The sequence below is a fragment of the Amblyomma mixtum genome, chromosome 10 (genome assembly GCF_055824585.1).
Source record: "Amblyomma mixtum isolate Tamu chromosome 10, ASM5582458v1, whole genome shotgun sequence".
Lineage (NCBI taxonomy): Eukaryota > Metazoa > Arthropoda > Arachnida > Ixodida > Ixodidae > Amblyomma > Amblyomma mixtum.
The window spans coordinates 77,763,128-77,778,538 of NC_143021.1; the positions used below are offsets into that span (position 1 = coordinate 77,763,128).

Sequence of the window (15,411 nt, forward strand, 5' to 3'; positions counted from 1 at the left end):
TTCACTACGCCCGGAATTCCCTCAAGAATCTTGCACATTTGGTTTTGGAAATACTCCGGAGCCGAAGTTATGCCAAAGGGTAGCCGCTCAAAGCAATAACGGCCAAACGGAGTAATGAAGGTTGTGAGCGGCTGACATTCCTTTGCTAACCTCACTTGATGGAAACCAGAGTTTGCGTCGAGTTTGGAAAACTTGACGGCACCGCTGAGCAACCCGAGTGTCTCATCAACAGTGGGGAGCACAAATCTTTCGCGTTGCACCGATTTGTTTAGTTGAGTCAGGTCAACGCATATTCGCACTTGTCCTGACGGCTTCAAGACGGGCACTATGCCAGCACACCACTCCGTAGGCCCTTGAACTTTACGAATGACCCCATTCTTTTCCATCTCTTCCAGCTCTTGTTTCACGCCATCTCGCAGCGGGATGGGTATGCGACGAGCAGTGTGAATGGCATAGGGTACGGCATCTGGTTTAAGACGAATACAGTATTCGCCTTTCATGGTCCCCAGACCGCGGAACAAGGAACCAAATCGCGTCTGCACTACCTGATGAACCGATGCTTCGTCCACAAATTTAACTATTCCCAGGGCTTCTATTGCGGGTAAGCCAAGAATCGCATTGCTCACCGAATCGACAACGAACACATCCTGTCTAACCGAAGCACGCTTCCACAGAATGTCGGCAGTAAACTTTCCCTTCAAGTTCAACCTGTCACCGCCTGGTCCCATCAGAATAACATCAGTAGGCTGTAGTACCTTGGGCAGCGCTGGAAACGACCCTGGGACAACATTTACCTCGGCTCCCGTGTCAACTTTCGCTGAAGCAACTGCACCATTAATAGCAATCTGAACAAAGCGAGCCTTTGCAGATGACACAGCCAAATCTCCCACGGAAAATGTCACACAGTTCATGTTCGGTTGCTCACCCCGAGGACTGCGGATGCCTACCTCTGAAGGCCATGCTTCGGGCTCCGTAGTCCTTTGTGTCCGTGAGCAGACAGCTGCGAAATGTCCCCGGCGCTGGCACACGTAGCACAGTGCTCCTCTGGCAGGGCACGACGACCTCGAATGAGGGCCCCTACCGCAAGCGGCACACGTCTGGTGATCCGGACGTCTCTGGTTCGATGGCCGCCTATGAACAGTGTCGATTTCAGCCCTCGTCAGGGATTCATGCTCTTCGCGGTCCACAACGCTCCGAAGATCCTGCTGCTGTCGCTGCACAGCTTCTTTCAGGCGTGCCTTGGTGAGAGCACTTTTCAGAGTCAGCGCCGCATCCATTTGAAGAGCTTCGACAACTTTGCGTCCCGTAGTCCGACTACAAACCGGTCGAGAATCATCCGCTGTTTCATCTCCCCGTAGTCGCATCTATCAGCCAGCGTATGTAACTCCGTACATACTGATCTACAGACTCGCCTGGTTCTTGGTGGCGGCGATGGAAGCACGCACTTTCGTATACTAAGTTCCTTGTGGCGACAAAATGGGTGTCGAACTGTGTCTTCACCCCGTCGTATTTCTTCGAGTCTTCCTCGGACAAGTTGAATGTCTTGAAAATGTTGCGAGCCTGTCGTCCCATCGTGTACAGCAACGTACGTACCTGAGCCTCTTGAGTTCGCTCATTAAGTCCTGAGGCGAATCGGTAGTCATCGAATTCTTGTATCCACCCAGGCCACTCGGACGTCTTGTCGAAGTTGAAGCTCACTGGCGGCTGCACCAAAAAAAACTGAGACGAAACCTTCGTTTCTTCCGACATTTTCTGGGCTGTTCTCCGGCTGGTATACGATGCTGCTGGCGGCCGGCCACAGGCGGTAACCTTACGTCTGCCGTGGGTCCCGTATAACCTGGGCAACCACTTCTGACACCATGTAGTGTTTCGCAGGACGACACATCGGTGAGGACTAGTGCGTGGCCCCCAGGCCCACGCCCAAAGGAAAAAGCCCCGTTTATTCCAACCTGACAAGTATATATACAGACACGGAGTACGTCACGCATGCGCCGAGCATCACAAGAGTACACGTGCACTTGCTACGATAGATACTATCACACGAGGATCGATAACACCACAAAATGGTGCTCCACGTGGCAAATGACTGAATTCCAACAAGACAGTAGCGATGACTGTGACACGTAAAAATAATCCTTTTAGTTTTACATACCGCTTAGACAATGAGCCCCTCTTAGTTGTCAACGCTTTTAAATACTTAGGAATTCAGATAGCCTCAGACCTTCGATGGAACGAGCACATATCGTATATAGAAAAAAAAGCTCTAAGACAACTGCACTACTTGAGAAGAACGGTTTGGTTTATGGGGTTTAACGTCCCAAAGCGACTAAGGCTATGAGAGACGCCGTAGAGGAGGGCTCCGGAAATTTCAACCACCTGGGGTTCTTTAACGTGCACTGACATCGCACAGTACACGGGCCTCGAATTTCTCCCCCAAAGAAATTCAGCCACCGCGACCGGGATCGAACCCGCGTCTTTCGGGCCAGCAGCCGAGCACCATAGCCACTGAGCCACCGCGGCGGCTTGAGAAGAACGCTGGCACAATCCACACAAGAAATAAAGCTTTAAGCTTATAAAACATTTGTTCGGCCAATGTTGGAATATGCTGCGGCAGTGTGGGATCCCTGGACCGAAAGTAACAAACTTAAAATAGAAAATGTCCAACGCAAAGCTGCTAGGTTTATCTTTAATGGTTACAGTTGGAATATTTCCCCAACAGCCCTACTGCAAACCGCAGGACTTGAACACCTGGCCATGCGTCGTCATCGTGGAAAATTAAAGTTATTCTACCTGCATTATCACAATAAACTAACAATAGAGGAAGGAATATTGAGTTGAGCACACATCTCGACACCCTACACGCTCTTACCATACTAAGAAAGTTGCCGCGTTTTCATGCAAAACTAATGTTTTTAAGTATTCGTTCTTTCCCCATACTATAATTAAGTGGAATGGTTTACCTGCTGATGTTGTCAATTGCGAATCGGTGAATTTATTTTTACGCGCTCTGAAGGATGTATAGGGCTCTTATGTATCCTTGTTTTGGGCCAAGTCCGATGCCTTCGTTTGCTGCCAGGTTCGATGTTTTTTTTTTCTCGCTCATAGTGGTACAGGAGTGGAGAGGACGCAGGGAAAAAAAGCTGCTTGAACGCAGCTTGAGAGGCACCCTGCGCCCATGTTCTATGTCATCATATGTTCTATGTCTTTGTAATCGATTTTATGTTGTATGTTCTGTTTTTTGCTCTGTTCGCTATCTGCTTCTTTTGCAATGTGCTTGTCATTTTGATCAATATGTTTGTACCCCACTCCTGCCTAAGGCCTGTACAGGCCGGCAGTATTTGCTAAACAAATAAGTAAAAAAGTTTTTTTTTGCAGTGGAGCACCAACACGGTAGCGATATAAGCACGAGCGCGTTCTAAGCGTCAGCACAGTTCACGTGAATGTCAAACTAAATGTCATTAAAACGCATCAATGTGCTCCCTTTGATAACGTGAATACTTCCCGCAACACAGCCACGCTGCGGAAGTATGATCGGCAATGTTTTTCGCGGAGCTGCCGCAGCCCCGCAGTCCCCAAATAAACGCCCGCACCGCGGCGTACCAGTCGGCGGAAAATGGCCGCGCCCAGGAGCGGCTCTGGATTCTGGTCTATAGCACAACCTCGAAGCGGCAAATGAAAAAGACATTCTGCTATATATATGGACCTTTCGGAACCTCTTGCAATCAAGCATCACGATCGGTGCAGCCTCAGCAACAATCGAGGTCAAAGTCGTGAAAAACCTACCCTACAACGCAGTAGTGGGAATCGACTGACGCGAATGCATACCGTATGATTACATTGAACGGTGTACAAATGGCGTCCACAGCTTGGAGTGGATTCCAAAGAAGCTCGTGAAGTAAACAGAAGGAAACGTCGTTACGCAGCAATTACCGTCCAGCCGCACGAAAGGGACAAGTGCGATACATTCAAGGCTCAAATGCGATACAAAATTCTAGGCTCACGACTTCACACGACACCGGAGATCTCGCAAGACGGTCAAGAAGCCCTTCAAAATAGCTCGAGGACTACGTCCTCAAGTAATGCCTCGTGAATCGACGGCACTGGGAGGATGCAAAATGTTTTCGAGGCTCGGCCGTGTTATATCCTAGTTACACGGCCGGCTTAACCACTGTTACGCGTAACTATGGTTAGGCGGAGTTAACCATGGTTGTCACGAACCTCAGTTCGGCGGTGTTACACGGGAAAACCTGTCCTCAGTTTGCGCAGTGGCGCTGGTCACGTGGCTGCTGCTCAAAAAACATTTATAAGACTCATTTTGTGACAGCAATATAAAAAAATTGTAAGGAAACACAAGGCTAGGAAGTTCTTTTACTAATAAACTTTGGTGTCGTCTGTGGAACATCATTTGTTGACGGAGGTTGCTGAAATTCAAACAGAACATGAAAATAGTTTTACAACATTGTGTGCAGTCAACTCCGCAGCCGATGCAAAAACCAAGTCAATCCACCTGTTTTGCTTCGCTTCGTCGCTCCGTGCTGTGTTGTTCTCTTCCAGTTAATCTTTTTTCTCGTGTCTTAAGTGTATTTTAAGTGTATTTCCATCTCTTATTTTTATCAATTTTTCTCTTGTGTCAAGTGTTTTTTTACTATATCTAGTGTATTTGAATGTGCTGTGCGTCAGCGGCAAGTCGTGCATACCGCGATGGCTCACAGCAGGCCTGTGCCGGACACCAACAACAACTTCCCAAGTGCAAGTGCGGCAGCTGCGTTTGCGGCAGCCGGCCATTCTAGGCGAACTAGAGGAAAAGCAAGCCGAGCAGGAACAAGCCGGGAGTACGTGCCGGCGCCTCCAAGCTCTGGCTGCAAGGCTGTGCTCCCGTGAGCGCAGTGTGTGGCCCTACCCCCGCGGGACGTCGTGGTATGAGGAAACGCTCCCGCACCTCCCAGAGAGTGGCTTCAGGGAGAATTTCAGGATGACGAGATGTACATTGCAATACATTTTAAATGCGTGCGAGAGCATGAGGCGGCTCGACACGAACATGCGGAGAGCAATACCGCTACACAAACGTGTGGCGATTGCCATCTATCGCCTTGCCACCTCCGCTGAAGAAAGAACTGTTGCGAATGTCTTTGGAGTGAGTCGTTCCTCAGTGAAGATAATTGTTAAGGAGTTTTGCGAACTAGTTGTGCGGCTCCTAGAACCTCGGTTCGTGAGAATGCCGAGGGTGCACGAAGTGGCCGAACACCTGCGACAATTTGGTGCAGTGGCAGGCTTCCCTCAAGGTATTGGAGCACTGGACGGCTGCCATATTGAAGTGTGTCCACCTACCGATCATGCGATCGATTACTACAACTATAAAGGTTGGTACAGCACCATACTTCTGGCTGTTGCAGACCACCGGTACAAGTTTTTTTTATACAAACACCGGGTCTCCTGGGAGGAACCATGACGCAGGCGTGTTTGAACAGTCCAAGCTGCCGAAAATTATGGAAAGCGACATATTCAAGAGGGAAGCAAGAATCATCAAAGAAATACAGATTGGTCCTCTCCTCCTGGCTGATCAAGCCTTTCCGTTACAACACAACATAATGAAGCCATACCCTCATTATGGTGCTTCCGATTCTGCTGCGCAGGCATTCAACTTCCACCTGTCGAGTGCCAGGCGTGTAGTCGAAAATGCCTTCGGGCGGCTCAAGGCACGTTTCCGGATTTTGTTGAAGGGCCTTGAATGCGACATAGTCAACGTCAACAAGGTCATTCGTTGCGGCTGCGTTCTCCACAACATGTGTGAAGAGCTCAACGACAGGTGCAACATGAACTGGCTGGATGCTGTCCACGTCGCGGACAGACGACGACCACAGCCCTCCTGCACAAGCAGTCAACAGGAGCCTTCGGGTGCGGCTGTACGAAACGCCCTGGCGAAGCACCTTGCTGCAGAGTGAACCGTCTTGAGTGATCCATAGTGCAGCCTTTACGACATTCCTAAAGACCGAAGGGGGTCTGTTGTATTGTGGTTTATGTGTCTTCCGTGCTTGTTTCAGTTCTTGTTTCGGTTTTGTGGATTGTCTCGTACTCTTGTCTTGTGAAGTCATCTCGTGTATATACATATATACTGTGTCTGCTGAATAAGAGGGGCTCTTGACTATAGGACAGTGTGACAGATGGTGCGCTGACGCAGGATCCGTCAGCGCACCATCTGTCACACTGACCAAAAAGGAAATAACGTATTTGGGAGCGGCCACGTGATGTCGGTAGGGCTATCAGTTCGCCGTCATGCAGCAAGGTGTATATAATTGGGCTTGTGTGTCAATAAATCTTCAGTTGGAACTAAGCGCTCGTGTTGTCCAAGTCTCTTTCTCTGTCCGTGTTTTTTTGCGCTTGTACATGTCTGCTATGAACCAACTAGCCCAAAGGTCTCTGCTCCTGAATACAGAGAAGACGGAATAAATTATTCTGTACATTCCTTTGAGGCGAAATACTGCTTCATCACTTGTAGCATCCCTTTCTGAACTTCATTGCTCTCTTTCTGAAGCTCGATGAGCTGCCTTCGTAGCTCGCTGCTTTCCTTCGCAGCCTTGGCTGCGCGTTCCTCGGCCTTCTCATTCACAGCCATGAGTTCACGAAGCAGTGAGCTGGAAGGCCACTTTCTGCGAATGTTAGAATTGCTTCTTCCACTCGGCCCCTGCTCAATGCCTGCTTGCTCGGTGCCTGCCCTACTCTCAGTAGTCTCTTCCGGGGCGCAGGGAATTGGAGACTGCTCGGATGTAAGGTGCGAGTTTGGCTGGCTGACTTCAAGGTATAAAACCTCGTCTCCATTTTCTGGTGGATCGTCTGGCATCTGTGAATGGAGCAAAACAAGATAGAAAATGGCACAGATATGTCAGCCACTAAACAAAATATGATGGCTAGTAGGCAAGTAAAGCCTCGATCACAGACTAGAAAACCACGGGAATAGAAATCGCAGGAGGATACAAGAGCTTCCTACTCATTTGTGAAAACAAACTCTGTCTTACGGCGTACAATTTTTGCATTGCCTCTTGTCCTTCTGTAGAACACCTCTATTAATATTTGAATGTGAGCAAATCCTTGGGCTGGAATACCATGTCAGGTTTACACTGAACACAACACGGCTGCCACATGTTATGCAAAAATGAATTGTCGTGACCCAGATTGCTTCATTGTGACCTGCTGCTACATATGCTGCTCATATATCGGTAGTGCGCTGTCCCATCCCCGCAATGAATTTTTTGTACTTCGACTGTTCTCCTCAAAGAGCATATAGGAAGCTTCACTGAAAGGGTTTGGGCCGTCACATTTCGAGGTGCATTGCACATTGTGCCTATAGGCTCAGTTCTCTATTCTGTGTGATGATGTTCTAGCGCAAAAACCGTTTTGTAAGGAGGCATTCAAAACACTTTACAGAACTATGCTCAAGGTCCTCCTTATCAACTGTTGATTTGTCACTTTGGTTTTCAATGTTTTTGTTGGGTTTTAGACAAGTGCGATTTCTTTCATGTATTCTTGCTGATATATATTTTGCTGTTATGTTCATATGATTATCTCTTTCGAGCGTGCTCATCTCTTTAATAAAAACACATCAAGTTCTGAGTGACGTAAGTCTTCGCATTGTTTGTGTCGTTTGCTTTTGGTGTCATGTGCTCCGATGCAAACTAGATGGACATCAATTAGCCCTTCTTGTATCCTTGTAAGCCCCGACACTGTACAACACATATGGAAAAACAAAGGCATGTTTACATGCATGATATTGCTTTCGACTCTGTTTATTCCTTTTTCCATGCCATTTCTGAAAGACTATGTAGTAGTTTCTAAAAGGTATTTCCACATTGGAATGGAAAGCAGGCACAGAACATTCACTGCACTTCTATCAGGCTAGCCTGTGCTAGAGATAACAATAAAAGATTACCTGCACACTCTCCTGCACTAGATCGTTGTCGTTTACTGGCAGTGTGCCAAGAAAGGAGTGGAGCTGCCAGTAAAATTGCCACTCCACTCCTTTAGATCCTGTTGTGGACCCAGATTGCCTCAGCTTCCTAGAAAGAAAGGGTGTTTTAGTCCACGAAACTGCATTACAAAAATACACAAGGTGCACATACTTTTAAGAGAGAAACATAGAGGAAAGGTGATGCTCGTGCTATTGAACACATTCAGCAAATGAAGCTGTATGGCTCCGGTAGCACCTGTATTGGCACGTGTAAATGAAGCACGTTAACTTCAGCTATCAGAAAGGTACGTTGTTGAGCACCTACTATAGGTGAGAATACTCGTACTTCTTGATGTCACCTGCTATAGGTGACATCAAGAAGGAAACGCGCGTGCTGCTGGCGCAAGTCATTTGTGCCAGTGCAGAAGTCGGTCCTTCGCACGCTGACGATGAAACGTTAAAATACACACGGTTTACTTTGATTTGGTTTACGGTGTTTCACGTCGAAAAGCGCCCAGGCTATCAGAGACGCAGTAGTGGACGGCTCCGGAAATTTCGACACCCCACAGCATTTCGCCCCCATCAAAATGCGACCGCCTCGGCCGGGATCGAACCCGCGTCTTCGGCGTCAGCAGCAGAGTATCATTACCACTGAGCCATCGCGGCGGCTCAAAAATACACACGGTGCAAAGGAAATGTACTACGCGGTTAGTGCAGCCAAGCTTAGTTCAGGACGACACAGCATCACGTGTACCAAAGGACACGCAACTCGTACTAATTTGTGTGTTCTGCCGAACGCGACGAGGTTGACATTCACCCAGACAAGCTAGGCATTACTACGATAGCGGTCGCCGCGCGTCACGCACAAACTAATGTTTACACGCGAAACCAAAATAGCCTGTAAACATCATTACTTGAGAAGGAAAAACAAGATTTCGTGCTTACCGGTATTGCTTGTTTAAGTTTTCAAGCTTCTGCCGCACTTGCTTTGCCGAGTACGGTCCTTCGCCAGCCGGCAAGCGCCCGTTCAACAAGTCCGCCATCGCGCTATATATGCGCGCAGTGCGCTAAGGTTGTCCTTTCAGATTCGTATCAACGCCTCTGTAGTCGCAATAGTCCAGTTGACACGCTTCTGGGAGGACGCTTCGCTCGCCGTGGCACTACACTCGACCGACATAAAGGCAGCCATTTTTTTTCAGTTAGCAAGGCTTGACTGAGGTGGCCGGCCTCAGTTTACAGTAACCATGGTTAGCGACATAACAGAGATTAGGCTTTCCGTCTAACAGCGCACAACTGCGGTTAGTATTAACTGAGGCAAACTGAACTATAGTTAAGGCGGCCGTGTAGCTAGGGTATTAGCCTGAGCGCGCGCACCTCTCCGCCGCCACAGCCGCTCCGTCGTCTCTGCGCTTCGTGGACAACTAGCGCCGGCTACGGTCCCCGGATCTATGGGCTTCAGCGCCGGCTGGGAAGAAGCGCCCAAACGAGGAGCGGACTATAATAGAGAGGATGAGAGTCGGCGATCACGAGACGGGAAGGTCAAGATAGGAGCGTCACAGATTCCGCGAGCGCCGTGTATCTCAATACATCGATAACCATATAATCCAGTTTTTTTTTAAAAATTAAACTTCTTAAATCTGTTACTGTGCCTCTGTACGACAACTTACGACTGACACAGGTCACAACTACGCGTGCTGTCTCTCCTTTTTGGCATACCACACACGTCACGCCTGTTTCGTTTGCGTTTCGTCCGCTGTATTTTGAACACCAAAGCTTTGTCCGTAGCACCTCAGCACGCGCCTCAAAAAGCAGCGAACTTCCTACTGAGTGCTCGTACAATTGTTCTTGCTTGATGTCTGTATTCCCCTCACAATACGCTCCAACGCTGCGTCTCGGCCACTGACACCAGCTTTTTCAGTTGACCTGGGCTCAAGCTTGTTCCCTTCTGGTCGATCGCACAAAGTCGGCAAAGGGACCTCGAACTTGATCGCTAAGCCACGACTCTTTTGTTCCATCTTGTGGCCATCCCCGATTATACCATGTAGCGTTGCAACCGATTCACCCATTGCTCTGGACCAAGGGCCCAGGAATGGATTTCAAAGACCAGCTTCGCCACCGCCTCCCGGGCCTCGAACGCGGACCACCCGACGTCGCCCTGTACCACCTCGTTGGGTGTGGATTGGTGGGCCCCCAACGGTTGTCTTCTCACCCCCTGTAGCCGCCGCTTTAAGAACTCCCGGGTAGAAGACGACAGACACAGCACAGCGCATTGCCAAAGGTGAGTCCAGGTACCATTACTGCCTTCCACAGGCACAGAACCACTTCCATGCGGCTGAAAGCCCACAACGCCCGCGCTTCTAGTACCCTCTGACCTGTCAGCGCCTTCTCATGTACTTGTTTTTATGCACGACGAGGCAGTCTCCAACCGCGGTAAACTGCACGGCAAGGTAGCTGTACGAAGACACTGATGGCATCACCCTGTCCTTCAATAAGTGGCTGCCCAACATTTTGCGTCTCGCAGGGTCCCCATGTCATCACTGCACTCTTGCGGGCGCTGAACAGGAGTCCTAGATGTCTGGCTTGTAGGCTGCACACGTCTAGCAGCTTTTGCAGTTCCTCCCTCGAGTCCGCCAACAGCACTATATCGTCGGCGCACAGCAGGGAGCCTTTGGCACTGGACCTCCCCTTCAACCCTGTGTGACAGGTTGAAACCTGCTCCGCACGTGTCCAAGTCAGAGGGCATCTCAGCTTCATGCCACGTTCTATTGTTACCGGCTCTGACTGAAGGCCCTGCCACTCTACCATCACTGACGCCGCCGAATACAGCGCCCTGAGCCTATCACGTGGGTAAGACTTTTTCGATGAGTTTCTGCCAAAGCGTGGCACAGTCAATTCCATCTTAAGCCTTCTCTATATCGAGAAAAAGCTGGCCATAGTTATCTTTCTTGTTTCTCTGCTCTTTTCGCGCACTGCGTTGAGCACAAGTCTTTTCTTCTTGTAATAAGTGGTTTTCGTATAAATGAATTTTATTTGTTTTCAATTAATGTGACGAACGTTGCGTAACGTGTCCAAGAAATGATTTTGAATAGTTTTGTTCTTTTTAAATGCTTTTTGTTTTCTGTTCCGCCACTGATTTCGGTTGCTTCCAATCATTTGATGTTCCAAGCATCGCTGTCAACATTGTTCATGGGTCAGGGGACCCTGCCAGGTACCGGTTAGTAGCTTTTGTCCCCGGCCCTGTCCCCGGCCTTTATTTTTTCTGTAAAGACAAAACTAAAACGTTTTAATAAACTGAAACTGAAATAATTTTGATTCTGTATACTGTATCATTATCGGAACTTCTCTATGGCATCGGATATCGATATCCAAGATGCTTTCTTCAAGTACCGTGCCCAACCCTGCGACTGACGACTTGACACATTACGCAGAGCCGATTCGGACCCGCGTGTCACATCTGAGATTATGCAGTTCTTCATGAACCACTTATTTTTAAGACGCGGGGCACGGTCCTTTACTTGCTCACCGATAGAGGCACCGCATTTGCAGCGCATTTTACGAGCTGTTCAGACTGCGTCAGACGAGCCATCTCAAGACTACTGCCTATCACCGAGTGTCAGATGGACTCACACAGTGACTCAGCAAAGCCAATCGCGGACGTTCTCGCAATGTACGTCGACGTGCAGCGTAACACTTGGTACCAGATGTTTGTTGAATCTTCGGTTTCTTTACATGTTTTGCCTGTGTGTTCTTTTGTAACGCATATATTTAAGTCTGCTGCGCGAGACGAACCCAAGGCGCCAGTCGCTTGTCCATAGCTGCAGCGGCGGCTTGTCCCGGGCGACGCGAATCTGTGAACTGGAGGGGGAGGGGCCAAAGGTCGAAACGTGCAGGGCCTCCTTCGTCTAGAGGGGCAAGGGAAAACGGCAGAGCGAGCGGGAGGCCCCAACGAAGACCCTATGTTTTCGAGCTCTTGCTCTCCTCACAGCGAATGTTGGATTGTTTTAGACAAGAAAAGCAACTGCGACTTGAGACAGGAGTTTTAGTCTAAGAAGTGGGTGGTACGAGCGGTAGCTAACAACTGAGGCCCATTAAAATGAGAACACAGTGCATTTACAGTGTGCGCCGTCACATAGAGTACGGCGCCAAAGGTACGCTACGTACAGGCGCTCACTTCTGCTCCACCGAGTTCTCTTGTAATAATCTCAGCGCTGCTCATACCGCCCACTTCTCAACACTAGCGGTACTTATCTCCTCAAGGGAAAAAGTGGGTGTGCAATAACGGTTGAAGGAAAAGGATGGTGAAATGAATAAGAAAACGTTGGTCGATCTAATGAAGTGAGCGATGATGCGGACCCTCTGTCCAAGCGGCATATGATGGATTGATCGTGGAGAGACCCGCTGCCGCCAGGTGCCGGATTATCGTTGGCTTGAGCGCCGGGCAAAGCCACAGCAGGTGATGAATATCGGCATCAGTATTTAGGGTCTTGCAGATGGGACATCTGGGGCATGATATGAGTCTCGAAATTGAGGCCAATTTCGAGTTACGGCAGGAGTGAAGTAAAACAGCGAGTAAAACAGCGGGGGACGTTTAAGTGCCCTCTTAAGTGCCCTGTGAATTTTTTTTTTTGCCAGGGGCTTCCTATCACCCTTTTTTTTGTTCGCTTCTATTGTTCATACATTTGTTTTGTCAGTGCGAAGTCACTGCGAAGGCCATCAATGCTTTTCCGCCATTTTTTTTCAAAAGGGGACTAACGTCGCCCGCTGTCCTCAGATGCTAATTAATGACTCTTAAGCTCCGCCTTTAGGAGTGGAATGCGACAGCGAACGCTGCCAGGGTGTCCACGGAACGCCATGACCCGTTCAGCGCGATGCCTTGCCCTTTGAACGCCACGCTTTTTCAGGAAAGGAGCAGTAATTCTCTGTCATCTCGGTTGACACCTGAACCACACCCTACAGGAAGGGAGGAAGTTGGAGTGAAAGAAGAAAGAGAAACAGGGGCCATAATGAAGAAAATGAAAATTGTATTTGACGAAAGGAAATTACGCAGTAACTGTCTCACATATAGTCCAAGGTTCGACGGAACACCGTCTGGTCAGGGCGAAGCATGATTTATTCACAAATGAAAATTGGGTCACATATCTGGGTAGACACCCGTCATCCGTTTGTAGAGGAAGTGGGATGTAAAGAAGAAAGAGAAAGAGGGGCCGTAATGAAGAAAATGAAAATTGTATTTGGGAAAAGGAAAGTACAGGTGCGGCCAGAAAAATATGGAGCACGCGAAAGGCGGCCAAGCTAGCAGAAACTGCATATAAGCGCCATCTATCAGCACAACAAAGACACCCCTGGCTATCCGCGCGCGGCGAGAGTGCCTGCCGCCGAGCCCCCCTCTTTGCTGCAACCCTGCCGTTATCACTGAAGGGCCGAGATAACACGTAATGCCCAAACGGCCGTCTTGCACCGATTTACAGCGCGCGCCGCTCTACGATGCGAGAAACGGGGCAACGAAGCGTCCGGCGCTGTCACCTGAGTATGAGTCGATCATAGAGCAATTGGGATTAGGCCTGCGGAAAAAGTGGGTCCGTGATACCGGCGCCATCTGGCCGCGTCCAAATTAAGATAGTGCTTGTCGCCACTGCTAGGCAGCGAGCATAAGCACGTTTCCGTTTCCAAATTTTGCATAAGGTCTGACTGACAGTTGACAGCCGTGCTGTGCGGACGTAGGTTTAGGTGCTCTTCGGATCACGCGTGGAGACCGGGAACGGACCGACTGCGAGAGCGACTGCGTAAAATAGATGAGTACTTTCCTTTAATAGTTTTAAAAGCGTATTTAGTTTTTTTAGGATGTTAGGGGAAGTGCAGGTTAAGGAATAGAATTTAGGTCAGTGACCTATATTCGGCCGGCAGGTTTTTTTTTTCAGTGGCTTTTTTGTGCGTTATTCTTTAGAGAGATACCTATTTTTTCTAAGTGATAGATCGGCATTTGCGGTAGGCAGAATTTTATTTTATTTGTGCACGTGTTTTCAAGTGTGTTTATCTTGAGCCTGTAATTGCCTTAGCAATCGAGTGTTGCTAAGATGGTTAAGCTACTGAAGGTTAGTTGCACGGAGTGTGAGGCGTCGGTGAATTTAAAAGAAACGCGGTTCGATTCGGTGGAGGAGGCCGAAGGCGCAGATTTTATGTGCAAATTCTGCGTATTAGGTGCACGCCTAGATAGGGCTGAACAGGCGAACAGCGAACTAGCTCTAAGGATGGATGCTCTAGAAACAGAGTTACAGATAGAGAGGGCAGAGAAGCGTAAGCTTCAAGAACAGCTTTGTCAGTTGGAGTCAAAAACGGCTGACACCACCATTGGAAGCCACAATGGCGGGCATTCCAGCGCCAGCCACGTGGATGGGGCTTGCACTGGCATGGACAGCGAGAAGCCAGTAGGTCACACATGTTCAGGCAGGAACAGCTACGCACAGGTGGCAGCTGGGAAGTCGAAAGGCGATACTGAGAAGGGGATCGAGCTAATTCCAGGAAATGAGGTCACAGTCACTGGTAAGAGGCAGCAAGATCCTGAAGTTAGGAGGGAGGGGCAGAGTAGGCTAGTGCCTATCGCTGGTGACTCAAACATGGGGCGCTGCAAAATAGCTATTCAGGACCGGGTGAAGGGTGAAAGGCGGGTAGCAGTCGGGGTGTTTCCATGAAGGACAATAGACGATGTTCTGAGAGCGACTACAAGTGAACTTTCCGAGAAGGCTGCAAGGCGTAACTTGGTAGTGGTAGCGGCGGGGCTAAATGATGTCCTGAATGGTAACGCCGCACAAGTAGGCAAAAGATTAGCTGAGGGAGTTGACGGTGTAAGGGCGATAGCACAGCAAGCGCAGATCGTGGTGTGTACAGTGCCGGAGGTACAAGGAAGGAATGTAGAGGTTGCTAAAGACGTTGTGAATCTTAATCGAGAGATAAGGCAGTTAAGCCTCGAGAAAGGATTTGAGGTGGTAGACATAAACAAGGAAGTGCACAGAGCAGGCTTGGGCAGGGCTTTTGACGAAAAGGCATACATTTCAGTGGAAGGGTAGGAGAAGAGATAGGCTAGCGTCTGGGAGGCCGAGCGGTAGCTTTTTTAGGGGGTCCACGGTGGCTCAGGGCGTAGGGGTAGGTAGAAGCGATGTAGTAAATGAAACAATGGCGGCTGAGCCCAACAAAATGGCCACTAAGAGGCCCAGAAAGAAAACTAAGAAAAAGAAATTTAACGCCAGGATCAGTTACATAAACATGCAAGGGGGTAGAAAGAGAGCGAAATGGCTAGAAATAGAACAGCAGTTAAAGGACGAAGCAGTAGGTGTGTACGCTCTATGCGAGACACATCTGAGGGATCTAGAAGATCTACCTTTAATCGATGGCTATATCTGGGAAGGGTGCAACAGAACAACAACGGAGAAGAAGGGAGGAGGAGTAAGTATGCTGATACATGAAGGAACAAA

General features: G+C 49.0%; 2 pseudogenes; both read right to left on the reverse strand.

The window, feature by feature from the left end:
• Positions 1-151: 151 nt before the first annotated feature.
• On the reverse strand, positions 152-1,749 carry LOC149326211 (uncharacterized; annotated as a pseudogene).
• A 4,699-nt stretch (positions 1,750-6,448) lies between these two features.
• Positions 6,449-9,131, reverse strand: LOC149326212 (uncharacterized; annotated as a pseudogene).
• Positions 9,132-15,411: the final 6,280 nt, after the last annotated feature.